Source organism: Panthera pardus, unplaced genomic scaffold (assembly GCF_024362965.1).
Source record: "Panthera pardus isolate Hobbes unplaced genomic scaffold, ASM2436296v1 HiC_scaffold_17, whole genome shotgun sequence".
Lineage (NCBI taxonomy): Eukaryota > Metazoa > Chordata > Mammalia > Carnivora > Felidae > Panthera > Panthera pardus.
In genome coordinates, this window is record NW_026526732.1 from 126,102,085 (window position 1) to 126,123,372 (window position 21,288).

Below are 21,288 nucleotides of genomic sequence, written 5' to 3' on the forward strand. Positions count from 1 at the left end.
TCAACCAAGTTAATCAATAGCATCAAAACATGAATGCATGTGAAAAACTTCGGTCTTCATAGTCCAACAAAGACTTTAATTAGATTAGGACAATGAATGGAGTGTCAACATCCATTTAAAAGAAGAAACGGTGGCAATAATAAAATATAGGGAGAAATAGGTGATTGAGAAACAGATGATTTGAAAATGAAAAATAAAGACAGTTTGGACAACAAAGATTTCAAAATTAAACATTTCAAAATTAAAGATTTCAAATGGCAAAATAACTGGACCGAACTGGACACACCTGAAGAAAGAATGTATGAGTTGATAAATGGCACTAAAGCATTTGGCTAGAGTATGCCCCTCCCCCCAAAAAACACCAGAAACAACAAATTTTGAAGAATTTTTAAGAGATATTAAACGATAATTTTATGGAATAATAATTTAAATTTTTTTTATGTTTATTTATCCTTGAGAGAGAGAGACAGAATGTGAGCAGGGGAAGGGCAGAGAGAGGGAGACACAGAATCTGAAGCAGGCTCCAGGCTCTGAGGTGTCAGCACAGAGCCCAACGCAGGGCTTGAACCCACAAACTATGACATCATGACCTGAGCTGAAGCTGGACGCCCAACTGACTGAGCCACCCAGGCGCCCCCATATGGAATAAAAATTTAAAAAAAATACGTTAGACCTGGGATCAGAAGTGCATTTAGGGGCAACTGACTGGCTGAATTGGATGGTTAAGCGTCCAAATCTTGATATCTGCTCAGTTCATGATCTCACGGTTTGTGAGTTCCAGCCCTGCATCAGGCCCCACACTAGTAGTGTGGAGCCTGCTTGGGATTCTCTCTCTTCCTCTCTCTCTGCCCCTTCCCCCCTAAAAAATTTTGAAAATTAAAAATTAAAAAAAAGAAGTGCACTTAGAGAGTCAGGAAGATAAATATAAATCCACTAGAAATACTGTAGTGAACCTACAGAAAATAAGAGAAAAAGCAAAATCCCATATGCTATCAGAGAGAAGATACACTACAAAGAAATAGCAAGTTGGCTTTGTATCAACAACAAATGCCAGGAAACAATAGGATAGTATCCTCAAATGCTGCTGGAAAATAATTGTCAGGATATGTTTAATAGATGAGTCTTACTCAAAATGAGCCCCCTGTGCAGCATTGGTGGTATAGTGGTGACCATAGCTGCCTTCCAAAATGAGCCTCAAATAAGTCATTTTAGACATATAAAAAGAAATCTACCACCCATAGACCTTCAGTACTAATGGATACTCCAAAGCCAAGTTAATACAGATAAAGAAATGTATGTAAGGAACAAAGATGAGGACAAATTTTGACAGAATAAGCTGGCAAGGAGCACCTGCGTGGCTCAGTTTGTTAAGCGTCAGACTCTTGAGACTCTTGATTTCAGCTCAGGTGATGATCTCCTGGTCATGAAATCTAGCTCTGCTGGGTGTTGAGCTTAAGATTCTCTCTCCTACGGGGCTCCCTCCACCCCTCCCCAATTCACGCACAAGCGCATGAGCTCTCTCTCTCTCTCTCTCTTTCTCTCTCTCAAAAAAAAGAAAAAAAGCTGGAAAGTTTGATAAATAATATACTCTAATATAGAATCATGATATCTGTTTATACTTTTAAATTAAAAAAAAAAAAAGACTCTTAAAAGCAGTAGAAAATGGGAGAAGTTTGCTTAACAGATCACCAAAATACTCTAAGGTCCTTTTTTGGGTTTGAGAAATAATTAAAACTATTGAGTAAGTTTGGAATTTGTTAAAAGATTTCATGGCTAAGTGCATGTGTTAAAAATTGAAGATAATTAATAAACTTAAACAATAAAAATAGTAAAAAAAAATACAGATGCAACTAATAGCTTTCAATTATTACAGGATGAGGACAAAAGAAAACATAAAAACTTTATCAAACTAACATGAGTCAGAAAAAGGAGAGGAGAATAGGCAAAGAATATAAAATGAAAGAAATTCAAACACAGCAATAATTAGGATTAAGGTAAACAAAGACAATTCATTTACTATTAGATCAGATTAAATATTTAAAACTCAACTTAAAATCAAAAAGACTTTAAAAAATATAGGACTAGAAAAAGATCTATCAGGTAAATCCTAATTAATTCTAATTAACTATAACTACTAATTCTTTTTTTAAGTTTATTTATTCTGAGAGAGAGAGAACACAAGTGGGAGAGGGGGAGAGAGAGGGAGAGAGAGAATCCCAAGCAGGCTTCATGCTGTCAGTGCAAAACCTGACCCTGGGCTTGAACCCACAAACTGCAAGATCATGAGTTGAATGGCCAACCAAGTGAGCCACACAGATGCCCCTATAACTAGTAATTCTAATACCTCTTATCACCAGATTATAAAATCATTGAAGTATAATTCATTGTTAAGAAAACATTAATCTAAAATAAATAATACTACATGTTTTATGCATTTAACAACGTGACTTTGAAAAATATAAAGCAAAAGTTAACAAAATTATGAGGGGAAAAATATAACAACAAAATCAGAGTGGGATATTTTAGTATATTTCTGTCAGAAGCAGAGAAAAAAAATTAAGAATATAGAGGATGGAATTATAAATAAATTAAGAATAAAATTATAAATATTTATACTATATAATTTATCTGTAATAAAAATGTATATATATACATTAAACTTAAATAAATTCTGAACTAATCATAAAAATATACATTATTATCAAAGTCACATGGAGCATTTACAGAACATATGACTCATTCAGTTGGTCATAAATTAAGATATAAATTTAGAAAAACAATATCACAGAGATCATATTCTCTGACAAAGAAACATAAAATGGAATTCAGCACTGAGAAAACAAAGGTTTCTATACTTGGAAATTTAAACAAGCACATTTAAATAACTCCTTAGTTTAAAAAGAAAATAACAATGGAAATTATAAAATATTTCCAACTTGAAATAAATGAAACCAAACAATAGAAGTACTTATTTAAACAACTGTGAAATGCAGCTAAAGTAATACCTAGTAATAAATTAATACTTCAAAAATACTTACTTAAAAAGGAAAAAAAAAATAAGAATGAAGACTGAGGAAAAAGAGGAAAGCATTTTTCAATTCAAAAGCTAAAAAAAGCATACTAATGTAAAACTGAAAAACCTAAGAATAAAATAATACATACTGTGTAAGTCAAAATGAATGTAACAGAAAACCAATAAGCAGGAAATCATCCACAAAACTGTTAGCTGCCTAGTACAAATGTGATACCAAATCAGAAGGATAACACAAGAGAAGAAGGTAATAAATCAACATCATACACAAGCAGAAATGGAAAAATTCAAAATGAAGTTTTAGCCAATCAACTTCAGCAGCATGCAATATGGACTACACACACCTACACACATGTGTATAGTATGATGAGGAGAAGATCAATTTTAAAATCAGAGAGGGAGGGAGCCAAAACATAAGAGACTCTTAAAACCTGAGAACAAACTGAGGGTTGATGGGGGGTGGGAGGGAGGGGTGGATGAGCGATGGGCATCGAGGAGGGCACCTGTTGGGATGAGCACTGGGTGTTGTATGGAAACCAATTTGACAATAAATTTCATATTTAAAAAATAAAATTTAAAAAAATCAGAGAGAGCTGAGTTTGTGTCCTGCACTCTCTATCTATTAGGTAAGTTCCCTTGGTATTTAGTGTTTCTGGTGTTTATTTTGTTAACATGATTTCAGTAGACAGTGTCAACATAGCTACAACCAAAACAGTTCTTAATTTACCCAATATGATGAAAATTAAAACTTTAATTGAAAGGTTTTAACTGAGAAAATGTCACCTTTGAAGCTATTTATCTGCCCTGAAAAATGCTAATGCTGTAATGGTTTTGTTGACTTCAGGTAAATATCACCAAAATATATATATTTTTAAGTATAAACACATCTCAAGGTTGGCAACTGAATACTATTTTTTAGTTTTGTTTGTTTTGTTTTACAGCTAAAAAACATGATTTCTTGGTGGTTTTGTCTTGGTGGTTAAACATGAAAACAGTGCTCATTTCTTGACTTTTCCTATTGTGAGCTCTCCTGGCCTTCTGGTGGAGGGTCCGAACCACACACAGTGTACTAACTCATAAACTGTAGGCACTACATCCATCCAAAAGTTACATCATTCAGGGATGTATTGTGTCTGCTCCCACCTGCCTGAATTTTCATGGAAGTCCTGCTCTCGTAACCTGAGGAAGGCAAGTAGGACATAGAGCCGTTGTCCTTCCAACCCGGACCCCCAAAATGCAGCCACCTTCCTCATCTCATCACCGGAGTCCATGTTACCACCCTGGAAGACACCATAGTGATCATAATCAACCATGTTGGAAATTTGAAAGCCACAAATTTAGTGGCTTGAGTGCCAGAGAAAATCACCATTAAAGAACATATCAATAAAAGCAGGTTGATTCCCAGCCAGCTGCCAACAGTAGGCATCTTGGCACTATGCCTGTAGCCAACCCCTGCAATAGTGTCCCTCCACCTGCTAGTGGAAAATGGACTACTAACAATTACCAGACCAAATGTGCCGTAGCGTGCCTTTCCAAGCAAATTTCAACAGGTATAATTTGTTCTGTTAAAATGTTGCCATGTTAACCCCCATACCTAGGGACCCTGAAGAAAGCTGGCAGTTGTTTCCTAGGTAGTCTGAGAGCTACAGCCCGGAATTTCCCCTGAACTTTTCCTGTAGCCTAGCTTCCTTCCACCAGAGATGACCTTGCACTTTACTTACTTATTCATGTAAGAATGCCAGACCATCTCTCAGGCACCTGAATACACATGGGGTGGAGAGAAAGCTGGAGTTTCTCCTTCAGAGGGGTAAGGTCCTTAAGGGCACTCTTTGTCCCTCCCTGAGATGTGCTGAACTTAGGTTTCCTCTTGGAACAAGTGTAGCAATTAATAATGTGGACCTGTCTTGTCTAATGACAAAAGTCAGACTTGTCACCATTATCACATGATGTGTTTAGGGATCAACATGAACCTATTATACATCATAAATAGTCAAGTATACGAAACGTTCTATGGCTTACTTAGAATTGTATAAGAAAAAAAACATATTCTCCTCTACACATTATTGCTTTATCTTCAATCACTTTCTTATTTTACTCTTTTTTTACTTCCCCCAAAAAACTATTGATTGAATTAAATCCAAACATAATAAAGTAACAATGTAGTGAATATTAATGCAGAAGCCACAATATTCTAGAAGAGAGGATGCTTTTGTTTCTCAGGATTTTCTTATTGTGGTGATAGGCACGGTGATGGTTGCAATCATTTTAGTAGCTTGGAGAGAAAAAAAAGGAGATAAAATAAATGGCCTTGTTGGGCTTCTAAAAAAATAAAATTAATATAATCAATATAATCATGGTGATGGCCATATTTTGAAAGAGAGTCTTTCTCAGTATATATACTGGGAAGTATATATATATATATATATATATATATATATATATATATATATATACTTGTCCAGAGGAGTTAACTGCTTTGTGCTTAACTTTTTAAAAATGTTTAATTTTTATCTTTCCAAAAAGAAATCTTATAATCAGGTAAATGCAAAAATGCCAAAAATTAACAATTGCCTATCTGACCAGATAAGGAGAGTTTTATTCCATTTTTAATTGCCTCCAGGGAGGAAGTTTCTTTGTAAAATGTAATCAGCTCCCAATCATGGATGAACCTATCTTAGATATATTAGGGTAACATTTAAAAACAGAGAATCAGAAACAGAGGGGCTCAAAGGAATCAATACTCTGCCACCTGCTCTTAAGAGCTTTCCTAGATGCAGAGCATCTATGGATGGTTTCTGGAAGGATGATTCTAGCAAGCACATGTTGGAGCAAAACGTACCAGGGTGTGTGTGTGTGTGTGTGTGTGTGTGTGTGTGTGTGTGTGTGTTAAGATGAAAAAGTATTCTCTAATTACTCTACTGTAGTAAGTAAAAGAAAGCTTCAAAGAAATAGTGAAGGATGCTGGCAGACAGCCAAAAATATTTAACGGTTAGCAGGACAAGTGGAGTCTTGCTGCCTTATTCTTAATCATGGTTAGAGAACTCTGCTCTCTTCCGATCACTGTGACCCCTCCCGGTTTGTACATCATTTCCCTTTCCATGCGTAGGACACCAGGCAAGCAAGCATCACCCAGACCCAGGCTCTGTCCTGATGCAGGGGATCTACGGAAATGCAACTTCGGCTGAGGGTTTCCTTTTGAATTGGTCACGGTCACGCTATTCAAATAGGAAGAAATCTGCAACCCATTAGACATTTTCCTCCTGCGTTAATAGTCAGAAAAATTAATTATATCTTATAGCCATTCCTATTATTGGTTATTTTGTTTGTTTGTTTCCCCTGGTTGGGAAATGTTCTCAAAGGGCCGTGCCTGGATAACAGCATGTAGAGTCCATTCCATTAAGTGGTGAGAAAAGAGAAGGGAGCGGGCAGATTTGCAATCCTATCCTTGGAGGGAGAGGAAGGTGGCAACAGAAAAGGAGAGCAAAACTTTTGACATCTGGGGTACCACGAGCAGCCAATTCAATAAAATGGAATTGCAGAAAACCAACCCTGTGCTTTTGAAACATTTCAAATAGATCACAATGCGCTCCCCGTTGTAATCCTGTCCTGAGCTGGCTGGGACCGCCTTTCTCTTGGACTGAAAAGCTGAATCAAACTTCCGGTCTAAAAACCACGTGGGTGCTCCTGGACCATCTGAGACTCGAAACCTTTCAACAGAAGTATGCACACAATGACCCTGGGTTTCTCACAACCATTTGGACAGAATCAAGTAACCACATGAGTTGCAGAGATCCAGTTTTTTTTTTTTTTTAAGTTTATTTATTTATTGTAGGGAGACAGAGACAGAGACAGCCTGAGAGGAGAGGGGGCAGAGAGAGGGAGAGAGAGAGAGAGAGAGAGAGAGAATCCCAAGCAGGCTTCCCTGCTGCCAGCTTCAGAGCCCCCCAGGGTTGGAACCCACCAACCAGATCATGACGTGACTTAAACCAACTGAAACACCCAAGCACCCCTAGGGACCCAGGTTTAAAAAAAAAAAAAATGTGCCACTGCCCTTGGCAATCTAACTAGTTCACTTCCAAAGCACGTGTTTTATTATTTCGCATTTTCAGAGATTGCATGAATTATAAAATGTTAGGGCTAGTGGCAGCCTTACATAGCATCCAATTAAATTTCTTAAATTTCCAGATTAGGAAACTAAGCCCAAGGATATTAAATGACTAAATTCAAGGTGACAACCAACCAGCGACAGAGTGGGCCGCAATCAGTTTTTTTATACATTATATAAAAAACTGGTAAAGCAAATATATATTTTCTTCCAAAGCTAATGCTCTATTTTCCAGATTTGACAGAAATGTGACATGCTCTACATAGCTGAAATTCAACAATATGTTGTTCTGTGTTCATTTGCTATATTTATGTATTTATACATGTATTTCACATACTGTTAAAGCAGCAAATGGCATATTTACACAGGTGACTATAAGTCTCAGTCACAGAATAAGACAAAAGGATATTTTGAAGTGCAAGACTTTTTTTCCTTGCAAGATATTGCAAGGTATGAGGTAATTCAGTGCTCTAGGATTCATTATATGTCTCCTTTAAAATTCTGTAAAGTATCAGATAATCATGAGAGAGGCATTATCTCATGACTACTTGAATTTATTATAAGTACATATAAAAATTAATAGCAGAGGAACAACTAAAAGCACTTTTATGTCTGTAGCTTGAACGAATATAGCACTTTATGGTTTTCAAAGCAGATTTCAGTTTTGTAGCAACTTTTCAAGTAATAGCACTGGCCCTTGGATTCTGGTCTTTTGTCTCTTTGTGATTTTTTTTTTTTTTTATTAATAGAAATGTGAAGATGGTCAATTCATGAGGACAGTGTTGGTTTTTCATGTAATTTACAAACACACCCAAAGGGGCATTTCTTATCTTTGGCTATCCAGCCATCCTTCCTCCTGATATCAGTACCTAGATTTTTCTCTCAGTTCATGCGGTTCTGGGCATCTAAACCCCCTCCTCCCAACCCCCACCACCGCCATCCTTACTTTTCTTTCCCACCAGCTAGGTGAAAACATGACCCAGATCCAACCATTAGAGTCTATCTCTTTGTCCACAGGGGTTTGGAGAGAAGCATAGAATGAATTCATTCCAAACTGAACCCTAGAACTTTCACTGGACCTATCATGAAAGAGATTTTCTTCTTCTGCTAGGCTTTACTAAGCTTAAAGGGTATGAGTTGAGAGTAGCCATTTTATAAGGAGACCGTGTTGGAAAAAAATGAAACCACACAAGAAAGTTCAGTGGAGAGAGCCACTGATGCTTTTAATATTGCCCACATCTTTGGATCCAACCATTTCTACAGACTAGCCTTGGCGTTGAGGTGACATGTGCTAACGAGCGCCCCCCACCACCACACCCTGCTTTTACTTTGTTTTAACTTAAATCAGCAGGAGTTAGGTTTTATTCCCTTGCAGCTAAAAGACTTTTAACTAATATCAAACAGCAGAGAATTGAACTAGAACATAGCAGGAATCTTTGACTTTGTCCCTTGATCTAATTATCCATTTAAATAGAGGCAGCAAACATTATAGGTTTAAGCAACTGGGGCTTCACGTTCTGAACTCTTAAAGTTTTCTCAACTTAAATCCCACCTTTTCTCACAGCTTTCCAAGGGTCCACTTTCTGGGATGGCATTTCTGTCTCTTGAGCATCCCAGAAAAGCCTTCAAATATACACAACAGAGAGAGAAGGAAGATGGCAGCGTAGGAGGACGCTGGGCTCACCGTGCATCCTGCTGATCACTTAGATTCCACCTACACCTGCCTAAATAACCCAGAAAACCGCCAGAGGATTAGCAGAACGGAGTCTCCGGAGCCAAGCGCAGACGAGAGGCCCACGGAAGAGGGTAGGAAGGGCGGCGAGGCGGTGCGCGCTCCACGGACTGGCGGGAGGGAGCCGGGGCGGAGGGGCGGCTCGCTGGCCAATCAGAGCCCCCGAGTCTGGCTGGCAAAAGCGGAGGGGCCGGAAGGACTGTGTTCCGACAGCAAGCGCGACTTATCATCTGGGAGGTCATAAGTTAACAGCTCTGCTCAGAAAGCGGGAAGGCTGGAGGACAAAGGGAGGGAGAGCTGCTGAGCCCCCGGACGACAGAGCTCAGTTTGGTGGGGAACAAAGGCGCTCGCCAGCGCCATCTCCCCTGCCCATCCCCCAGCCAAAATCCCAAAGGGAACCAGTTCCTGCCAGGGAACTTGCTCGCAAACACCCAACACTGTGCTTCTGCAGAGCCAAACCTCCAGCAGCGGATCGGACTCCCTCCTGCTGCCACAGGGCCCCTCCTGAAGTGGATCACCTAAGGAGAAGCGAGCTAAGCCTGCCCCTCCTGCCCCCGTGCACCTTGCCTACCCACCCCAGCTAATACGCCAGATCCCCAGCACCACAAGTCTGGCAGTGTGCAAGTAGCCCAGACGGGCCACACCACCCCACAGTTAATCCCACCCCTAGGAGAGGGGAAGAGAAGGCACACACCAGTCTGACTGTGGCCCCAGCGGTGGGCGGGGGGCAGACATCAGGTCGGACTGCGGCCCCGCCCACCAACTCCAGTTATACACCACAGCACAGGGGAAGTGCCCTGCGGGTCCTCACCACTCCAGGGACTATCCAAAATGACCAAAGGGAAGAATTCTCTTCAGAAGAATCTCCAGGAAATAACAACAGCTAATGAACTGATCAAAAAGGATTTAAATAATATAACAGAAAGTGAATTTAGAATAATAGTCATAAAATTAATCGCTGGGCTTGAAAACAGTATAGAGGACAGCAGAGAATCTCTTGCTACAGAGATCAAGGGACAAAGGAACAGTCACGAGGAGCTGAAAAGCGCTTTAAAAGAAATGCAAAACAAAATGGAAACGACGACAGCTCGGATTGAAGAGGCAGAGGAGAGAATAGGTGAACTAGAAGATAAAGTTATGGAAAAAGAGGAAGCTGAGAGAAAGAGAGATAAAAAAATCTAGGAGTATGAGGGGAAAATTAGAGAACTAAGTGATACACTAAAAAGAAATAATATACGCATAATTGGTATCCCAGAGGAAGAAGAGAGAGGGAAAGGTGCTGAAGGGGTAGTTGAAGAAATTATAGCTGAGAACTTCCCTGAACTGGGGAAGCAAAAAGGCATTGAAATCCAAGAGGCACAGAGAACTCCCTTCAGACGTAACTTGAATCGATCTTCTGCACGACATATCATAGTGAAACTGGCAAAATACAAGGATAAAGAGAAAATTCTGAAAGCGGCAAGGGATAAACATGCCCTCACATATAAAGGGAGACCTATAAGACTCGTGACTGATCTCTCTTTTGAAACTTGGCAGGCCAGAAAGGCTTGGCACGATATCTTCAGTGTGCTAAACAGAAAAAATATGCAGCCGAGAATCCTTTATCCAGCAAGTCTGTCATTTAGAATAGAAGGAGAGATAAAGGTCTTCCCAAACAAACAAAAACTGAAGGAATTTGTCACCACGAAACCAGCCCTACAAGAGATCCTAAGGGGGATCCTGTGAGACAAAGTACCAGAGACATCACTACAAGCATAAAACATACAGACATCACAATGACTCTAAACCCATATCTTTCTACAATAACACTGAATGTAAATGGATTAAATGCGCCAACCAAAAGACATAGGGTATCAGAATGGATAAAAAAACAAGACCCATCTATTTGCTGTCTACAAGAGACTCATTTTAGATCTGAGGACACCTTTAGATTGAGAGTGAGGGGATGGAGAACTATTTATCATGCTACTGGAAGCCAAAAGAAAGCTGGAGTGGCCATACTTCTATCAGACAAACTAGACTTTAAATTAAAGGCTGTAACAAGAGATGAAGAAGGGCATTATATAATAATTACAGGGTCTATCCATCAGGAAGAGCTAACAATTATAAATGTCTATGTGCCGAATACCGGAGCCCCCAAATATATAAAACAATTACTCATAAACATAAGCAACCTTATTGATAAGAATGTGGTCATTGCAGGGGACTTTAACACCCCACTTACAGAAATGGATAGATCATCTAGACACACGGTCAATAAAGAAACAAGGGCCCTGAATCATACATTGGATCAGATGGACTTGACAGATATATTTAGAACTCTGCATCCCAAAGCAACAGAATATACTTTCTTCTCGAGTGCACATGGAACATTCTCCAAGATAGATCATATACTGGGTCACAAAACAGCCCTTCATAAGTTTACAAGAATTGAAATTATACCATGCATACTTTCAGACCACAATGCTATGAAGCTTGAAATCAACCACAGGAAAAAGTCTGGAAAACCTCCAAAAGCATGGGAGGTTAAAGAACACCCTACTAACGAATGAGTGGGTCAACCAGGCAATTAGAGAAGAAATTAAAAAATATATGGAAACAAACGAAAATGAAAATACAACAATCCAAACACTTTGGGACGCAGCGAAGGCAGTCCTGAGAGGAAAATACATTGCAATCCAGGCCTATCTCCAGAAACAAGAAAAATCCCAAATACAAAATCTAACAGCACGCCTAAAGGAAATAGAAGCAGAACAGCAAAGGCAGCCTAAACCCAGCAGAAGAAGAGAAATCATAAAGATCAGAGCAGAAATAAACAATATAGAATCTAAAAAAACTATAGAGCAGATCAACGAAACCAAGAGTTGGTTTTTTGAAAAAATAAACAAAACTGACAAACCTCTAGCCAGGCTTCTCAAAAAGAAAAGGGAGATGACCCAAATAGATAAAATCATGAATGAAAATGGAATTATTACAATCAATCCCTCAGAGATACAAACAATTATCAGGGAATACTATGAAAAATTATATGCCAACAAATTGGACAACCTGGAAGAAATGGACAAATTCCTAAACACCCACACTCTTCCAAAACTCAATCAGGAGGAAATAGAAAGCTTGAACAGACCCATAACCAGCGAAGAAATTGAATCGGTTATCAAAAATCTCCCAACAAATAAGAGTCCAGGACCAGATGGCTTCCCAGGGGAGTTCTACCAGACGTTTAAAGCAGAGATAATACCTATCCTTCTCAAGCTATTCCAAGAAATAGAAAGGGAAGGAAAACTTCCAGACTCATTCTATGAAGCCAGTATTACTTTGATTCCTAAACCAGACAGAGACCCAGTAAAAACAGAGAACTACAGGCCAATATCCCTGATGAATATAGATGCAAAAATTCTCAACAAGATACTAGCAAATCGAATTCAATGGCATATAAAAAGAATTATTCACCATGATCAAGTGGGATTCATTCCTGGGATGCAGGGCTGGTTCAACATTCGCAAATCAATCAACGTGATACATCACATAACAAAAAAAAAAAGAGAAGAACCATATGATCCTGTCAATCGATGCAGAAAAGGCCTTTGACAAAATCCAGCACCCTTTCTTAATAAAAACCCTTGAGAGGGGCGCCTGGGTGGCACAGTTGGTTAAGCGTCCGACTTCAGCCAGGTCACGATCTCGCGGTCCGTGAGTTCGAGCCCCGCGTCAGGCTCTGGGCTGATGGCTCGGAGCCTGGAGCCTGTTTCCGATTCTGTGTCTCCCTCTCTCTCTCTGCCCCTCCCCCGTTCATGCTCTGTCTCTCTCTGTCCCAAAAATAAATAAAAAAAACGTTGAAAAAAAAATTTTTTTTTAAATAAATAAAAAATAAAAACCCTTGAGAAAGTCGGGATAGAAGGAACATACTTAAAGATCATAAAAGCCATTTATGAAAAGCCCACAGCTAACATCATCCTCAACGGGGAAAAACTGAGAGCTTTTTCCCTGAGATCAGGAACACGACAGGGATGTCCACTCTCACCGCTGTTGTTTAACATAGTGCTGGAAGTTCTAGCATCAGCAATCAGACAACAAAAGGAAATCAAATGCATCAGAATTGGCAAAGATGAAGTCAAGCTTTCGCTTTTTGCAGATGACATGATATTATACATGGAAAATCCGATAGACTCCACTAAAAGTCTGCTAGAACTGATACATGAATTCAGCAAAGTTGCAGGATACAAAATCAATGTACAGAAATCAGTTGCATTCTTATACACTAACAATGAAGCAACAGAAAGACAAATAAAGAAACTGATCCCATTCACAATTGCACCAAGAAGCATAAAATACCTAGGAATAAATCTAACCAAAGATGTAAAAGATCTGTGTGCTGAAAACTATAGAAAGCTTATGAAGGAAATTGAAGAAGATATACAGAAATGGAAAGACATTCCCTGCTCATGGATTGGAAGAATAAATATTGTCAAAATGTCAATACTACCCAAAGCTATCTACACATTCAATGCAATCCCAATCAAAATTGCACCAGCATTCTTCTCGAAACTAGAACAAGCAATCCTAAAATTCATATGGAACCACAAAAGGCCCCGAATAGCCAAAGTAATTTTGAAGAAGAAGACCAAAGCAGGAGGCATCACAATCCCAGACTTTAGCCTCTACTACAAAGCTGTCATCATCAAGACAGCATGGTATTGGCACAAAAACAGACACATAGACCAATGGAATAGAATAGAAACCCCAGAACTAGACCCACAAACGTATGGCCAACTCATCTTTGACAAAGCAGGAAAGAACATCCAATGGAAAAAAGACAGTCTCTTTAACAAATGGTGCTGGGAGAACTGGACAGCAACATGCAGAAGGTTGAAACTAGACCACTTTCTCACACCATTCACAAAAATAAACTCAAAATGGCTAAAGGACCTGAATGTGAGACAGGAAACCATCAAAACCTTAGAGGAGAAAGCAGGAAAAGACCTCTCTGACCTCAGCCGTAGCAATCTCTTACTCGACACATCCCCAAAGGCAAGGGAATTAAAAGCAAAAGTGAATTACTGGGACCTTATGAAGATAAAAAGCTTCTGCACAGCAAAGGAAACAACCAACAAAACTAAAAGGCAACCAACGGAATGGGAAAAGATATTTGCAAATGACATCTCGGACAAAGGGCTAGTATCCAAAATCTATAAAGAGCTCACCAAACTCCACACCCGAAAAACAAATAACCCAGTGAAGAAATGGGCAGAAAACATGAATAGACACTTCTCTAAAGAAGACATCTGGATGGCCAACAGGCACATGAAAAGATGTTCAACGTCGCTCCTTATCAGGGAAATACAAATCAAAACCACACTCAGATATCACCTCATGCCAGTCAGAGTGGCCAAAATGAACAAATCAGGAGACTATAGATGCTGGAGAGCATGTGGAGAAACGGGAACCCTCTTGCACTGTTGGTGGGAATGCAAATTGGTGCAGCCGCTCTGGAAAGCAGTGTGGAGGTTCCTCAGAAAATTAAAAATAGACCTACCCTATGACCCAGCAATAGCACTGCTAGGAATTTATCCAAGGGATACAGGAGTACTGATGCATAGGGGCACTTGTACCCCAATGTTTATAGCAGCACTCTCAACAATAGCCAAATTATGGAAAGAGCCTAAATGTCCATCAACTGATGAATGGATAAAGAAGTTGTGGTTTATATACACAATAGAATACTACTTGGCAATGAGAAAGAATGAAATCTGGCCTTTTGTAGCAACGTGGATGGAACTGGAGAGTGTGATGCTAAGCGAAATAAGTCACACAGAGAAAGACAGATACCATATGGTTTCACTCTTATGTGGATCCCGAGAAACTTAACAGAAACCCATGGGGGAGGGGAAGGGAAAAAAAAAAAGTTAGAGTGGGAGAGACCCAAAGCATAAGAGTAAACTCTTAAAAACTGAGAACAAACTGAGGGTTGATGGGGGGTGGGAGGGAGGGGAGGGTGGGTGATGGGTATTGAGGAGGGCACCTTTTGGGATGAGCACTGGGTGTTGCATGGAAACCAATTTGACAATAAATTTCATATATTAAAAAAAAAAAAAAAAACAAACATACACAACAAAAGCTGAGCAATATTTCTGATTTCTTCCCGTTAGCAGATTGGTTAGCCCAAACACAAGCAGGAGAGGACAGGCATATCCAAGGTATCTGTGAAGCTGACAAAAAAAAAAAAAAAAGTGAAAGGCTTCAGTAATTCAGTCAAATAGGAGGGTTTAGGAACCTTGTTACAGCGCTGATGTCAGGAAATGTGAGTATTTTGACCATATCATATTTTAGGATTTTTTTCCTAAAAGTATATTTGGAGAAAGGTAAGAAGTCAGAAACCTCTAAGTTTATGATTTCAACAAGTCTACAATGTTTTAATGTCTTTAATCGAAGAAACATAGTTATTTTTAATTCTAGTTGTGCATCCAACCAAGTTTCATCTACATCATCTCAAATGCCTGGTAATGGGAAACTTTTTAGTATTCAGGACATTCTTGCTTTTCTTATCCCCTCCCCATCACCATTTGCAGAGTCACCGCTCTGGGATCTCCTATCATAATGTGATTTGATATTATTATGTGTAGCAGCTTGAACGGAGAAATTAGTACACCGCATAGTAAACTTAACAGACATGACTCAGGCATCCTACCATGTTTTTATATTTTGAATATTTCCGAGCACATAAGTTTGAGATAATTCTGAGGTTAATTCTATCAGAAGCCATAAAAAGCAAAAGTGATTTTAAAAAGAAGCTGTCATCTTGCTTTAAATAATTTTAGTTAACAATTATTGCTTATGGAAAGATATTAGTACATTATATTAACATGTAACCGTATCTTATATTTATGTAGCTCTTTCTAGTTTCGAAATGATCCCAATCTGCCCCCCACCCCCACCCCAGAGATCCTACAAAATAGGTCCAAGAGATTTAGTCAAAGAGAAGGGTCTCTATCAAATAGGAAGAAGAGGCTCAAACCAGGCAGCTGGTAAATATCAGATTTGGGTGTTTTCAGTTGGTTCATACCTTTGAACTGGATACCAGAAAGCACCCAATTAGAAGCATCTCCTATTTATGTATTGGGTCAGGGTATTCCCTGACTAATCACCAATATCATGAACGAGTGTCCAAACTTGGGTCCAGATATGTCTACTAAAATCTTCCAATGAGGCTTGAAAAGGAGGAAATTAATATAGTAAAGCCAAAAGAATGCTGTAGAGACTAGCTCTGAAATGTTAGTTCCATGAAGGCTACAAAAATGTTGCCTGTCATGGTTCTTCTCCAATACCACAAGTTTATCATGCATATAAACATTGTTCATGAACTGGTTTTCAGTGCATGAACAATTCTATCCAGTTCAATCAGTAAGACCTAGCAAATGTATGGATCTATATGTTACACATACACTATTATGAAACCAGTTAAGCTATGTATAACACAGATACAATTATTTATTATTTTGTTTATTCTTTAGAGAGAGAGGGAGTTCATATGTGAGCCAGGGAGAGGGGCAGAGAGAGAGAGAGAGAGAGAGAATCCCAAGCAGGCTCCATGCTTAGTGTGGAGCCTGACACGAGCTCCATGCCACTACCTTGGGATCATGGCCTGAGCCCAAATCAAGAGTCGGGTGTTCAACTGACTGAGCCACTCAGGCACCCCAACACAGATACAATTCTTAATGAATACCAAACCTTTCTCACCAGGATCAGGTAAAATGTGGTCATGAGTTGCCAAACACAAGGTCTCAGTTACAGCCTCAATATTCTTATATGTCAACTTGCTTGCTTATAACTGAACCTCTTTTTCTTTATAAAACCTTTATAAATATACTGGCTATAGAAGCATCCTTTCCATTCTCTAAGAGGCCAAGGAAGTCAGGGTCACATCTTACTTAACCTTGGTTGTCCTAATAGACATAGCCTCATTAACCACACTTAATCTGCTGTCAGTCATCAGATTACTCTACTCTACTCTGCTACCTGGGTCATGGCAATACCTTTAGTATAGACGTCTCTTTCAAGCCAACGATTCCTTCAGTTTCTTTAAGTGCCCTAGGAGAGACCATTGATTCTGGCTCCATGATTTTGCATGGGTAGAAACAGCTTGAGTAAACCTCTTATTTCCCTTTCCTAAATTTAATGGATTCCATTAAACTTAATGGATTCACACTTTTGAGATACTAATCAATATATTCTCATAATAGTTTGCAAGTCTAACCCACTCTTATTCTTACTCCTCTTCAAGAATTTAGACCATTAAGTATATGTTATTTCCTGCCTCTGAACTTTTTAAAAAACAAAAACAAAAACTCCTGAGACCAATGCTATGAAATCCAGGAAGAAATGTTATAATCACAGCAAAAGATTTGAGTAGAATAAGATTCTACTCTGAGGGGTGCCTGGGTGGCTCAGTCAGTTAAACATCTAACTCTTGATCTCAGTTCCGATCATGATTTCATGGTTCATGCATTTGAGCTCTGCACTTACATCCAGAGCCTGCTTGAGATTCTATGTCTCCCTCTCTCTCTCTCTGCCCCTCCCTAGCTTGTGTGTACATACACTCTCTCTCTTTTTCAAAAATAAATAAACTAAACTTAATAAAATAGATTCTGCTCTGATCCCATATTCACAAATAATAAAATTGGTTTATATGTCTCTACATACATGAGAGAAAGGGAGACAGTTCTCAGGGGAATTGTTAAAGAAGACATTCCAGAAAGAATCCCAGGATCCTTTCCTTAGGAAGGCAAAACCCCAGAGATGGAAACCCTAACAAATATAGAGTGATGAGATTGGATCAGTCTCTTAGAGAGTTCTGTGACCTAGCATGAGAAGAAACAGCAGAGTAAACCTTTGACCCTAAAAACAGCACAGACTTAAGAGAAAGAGCCCAAGACCCAATGAGACAGGGTAGACAAAGATATCTCAGCCGTGACACCCCCAAATTAATGGCCAAGGGCCATTTCTGCTCACACCCATAGAACGATTTAACGTCTTCAGAGTCATATACGACTCCAGGGAAAAATGAATGTAGGGAAATCCCAAACTAACTGCAATGAACTCTGTTGCCGTGTTGAGACTGGCCCTCAAAATGAAATCAAAATCATTTGTGGAATAGAAGGACTATTGTGTTTCTCGTGCACTGTTGGTAGCTGTTGATAAGGATTCATACTCACTGGAAAGACAGGATTTCCCTAAGAAATCAAGAAACAATATGACTAGACTCAATATGAAGAATTTCAATAAAATGTTGCTAAGGCAACAGAACAAAAAACCGGTTCATAAGTTTTAAAGCCTTCTGTTATTTTTTTGTCCCTTCCTACAAGAGTTATATGTGCACATTTTTACGCATGAACCTGATTAATCCACTCAACAAATATTCATTGAGTACTTCTAATGCAGAAGGTGCTAGACATTATAAGAAATGCAGAGAAATATACAACATGCATTCTCTTACCCAATTGAGGACAAGGAGACAAATTAAATGTAATATATTGGCATGCATCAAATAAACCATATAAATGATAAAAGTATTATGAGTTTAGACAACTGAGGGAGGCACCAGTGGGCTGGAATTATCAAGGAAAACTTCACAGAGAAATGTTTTGCAAACAGTGGATGAAGACACATTGGTAAGAATGAAATCTTTTTCAGGAGCTATGACCAAGATTTAAACTGAATAAGATAAAGGAGGCTAGAGTCAGATGCAATAGAGCAGGAAGGGTGGGAGAGTAAATGAAACACTTGTGTCAATGTCACTGAGAGGGACTTCTTGGAAATATTCTAATTAAAATATTTTTTCTTTGACATCTGAAGGTTCATTCCCCTTAGAAATCTTAATCAACTGAACTAGATCACTCCTCTTAAATCACTTTTTTAGTAATGAATCCATAGCCTTGATATGTATCTTTTTAGTGCCCTTTGAGATAACCTTTTCCCTGACATCACCCAGTAATTCTGATAAAGCCAAAGTCCCCTTCCGACACACACACACACACACTGACACATTTACACAATTCCTTAGCCACTTAGATCTAGATGAAAGTCAGTGTAACACCCTCCACTCTGCATACACACAATAATACTCACAACCATTACCCCTATGGCTCAACCTAGACACCCTTCCAAATCCATCCCTGTGACTTAAAATGCATCGGTCCTGTTCCCTTTCAAAACATATAGTTTCCTAGAGAACTGGTAAAACAAAAAAAGAGGAACACTGGCGTTATTTCTATGAGCACTTTGTGTCTTTGCAAACTCTACGTTCCATGCAAAAGTCTGCTGATACGGTCTGCCCTGTTCCCACGTTGTCTAGTAATTAGAATTCTTCTCAGCAGGAGACAATGCCATGCATCTTGAGCAGAGAAGAGGAAACTGGAAGGATTCCAGAACCTTTGCACTATTGGCTCAACTTGCCCAACTGGTAAACATAATGTTTCTGTCGTTTGCTGGAGGTGATTATATTCAGTCTGAGTTGGAGAAGAATAAGATTTTTTTTATTATTATTCTAAGGCCTTGCAGTATTTTTTTTTTTCTTAAAACACCAACGAGTCAACCAGCAGAGGAAAACCCTGAGGGTTTACTCATAATACCCAGAGGCAGATCATGCAGGGAAAATGAAGACCTTGACAAAGGATGCGAGGTATTCTCATACAAAGAAACCAAATCCAATCGGCACATTTCTAACAGATCCCTACTATGTGCGAGACCAAGATATCACATCAAAATAAGTAGTTAAGAGAAGCAAATATTGACGCTCAGAGACTTGGATTCATTTTAGATTTGTTTGCTGACAGTTGATGGGACACCAAATTGATTCTGGCCATATACATATACAGCCTCAGGTCTGACGTCTTGGAGTCGTTTTATCCCATCATCCCTGGGAACATCACTAGGCGATTTAATAGACTCTGTTCCAGACAAGACAAGTAGTACTCAATACCAGGTTAATGAAATTTTTGTGGTCATTGCCTCTTCATACATCTTTCTACTAAAGAATGTGCGGGTTTTAAACAATCACATAAACCTCTATTCCTTAAGCAACCACAGTAAAATTCTTAAATCGTTTCTGGTAAGTACTTTATCTGTGCAATCCCTTCTAGTCTCTTCGCCATTTTTATAGATGTAATCAATTATTTCAGTCAAGCAAAGTACACTGCCAACTTTCCAGAATTCCTAGCACGATTTTAACTACCAGCTTGGGGTTTTATTCGGTATGAGCATAAAAGTTATTATATTCTAATTGCTTGTGATTGTTACTACATTGAGATTTATTTTTGTTGGTTTTTTTCAAAAGATTGTTAAAATGAGTTTAGTGACTTCATTCTGGTTTTCCTGATTGATTCTATTATTAGGACTGTGGAAGCCTGGGGCCCTTTGGCCTTGCTACACATCTTGAACAATTTTTTAAGCAGTTTGGGTTTGGCAAAACCTATTTTACCAAGAACATTACCCTTTAATTTTTAAAAACCATGTGCATTTTAAGGAAAATGTGACCCATATGTTCCTAATTCCTCTGTACTAAACACATCAAAATGTTTTGTAAGAAACATTTGATTTCCAAGAAGACGTATGAGCCTTCCTTATAAGACCTTTTAACTTATTTTCTTTTAAAACAGGAAGTTGCTTCTGCCAAGAATAAAGTTATTTAGACACCAACTGTTTCAAGAAACTCATGAACTAAATGGACATATTTTACGTTACTCTGGAATATATTTGCTGAATAAAATGGTAGCCAAAAACAAAAACTGAGCTGTGACAGAACCCAATCAAGTAAAAAAAAGTTCTTAGAGTATATCTATGTTTTCTGAATCTTCATACCCTTGAAATATTTAGTTATAGATTTACTATTTGACAAAAACACCTGCTTCAAAAGAGTCTTTTAGGAATAAGACTGGGGGGTTTGGGGGGTTTTTCATTTTGTTTTTGTTTTCTTAGCTCTGGGGAAGATATTTTAGAATCTTATTTGAATATCTGTTTTCAACATGGTACACATTCACTTCTCCCAGAGAATCTGGAAATTTTAATTCAATTTGTCTTCACCTTCACATTTCTATCTCTAATCCTAACAGTAAGAATAGAAAGAATATTCACAAACCAGCCCAATGTAATTTTCCTGCATATATATATATATATATATATATATATATATATACACAAATGAGACTCTCGCAGACAGAACAAACAACCTGTGTTGTTCTGCAGACAGAACAAACAACAGGCCTGTGTCTGGCTGGGTTTCTTAGATATTCCAGTATATTTTGGTTTCCATCTTCTTTGCAAATATCAGATCAGAAGAGAAAAGTAGAAACTGTCTCCATGCCGCAAGCCTGCAAGGATCCACCTGTTTGCCGTCTCCAGGTTAGTTCTCCCCTCAGATCCACC

General features: G+C 38.7%; 1 long non-coding RNA gene across 1 annotated transcript in view; it reads right to left on the bottom strand.

The window, feature by feature from the left end:
• Positions 1–14,967: 14,967 nt before the first annotated feature.
• LOC109249407 (uncharacterized) overlaps positions 14,968–21,288 on the bottom strand; it is a 33,409-nt gene continuing 27,088 nt past the window's right edge. Inside the window, exon 3 of the long non-coding RNA XR_002072551.2 lies at positions 14,968–15,077. This is a non-coding gene — a long non-coding RNA (uncharacterized LOC109249407). The remainder of the gene's footprint in view (positions 15,078–21,288) is intronic.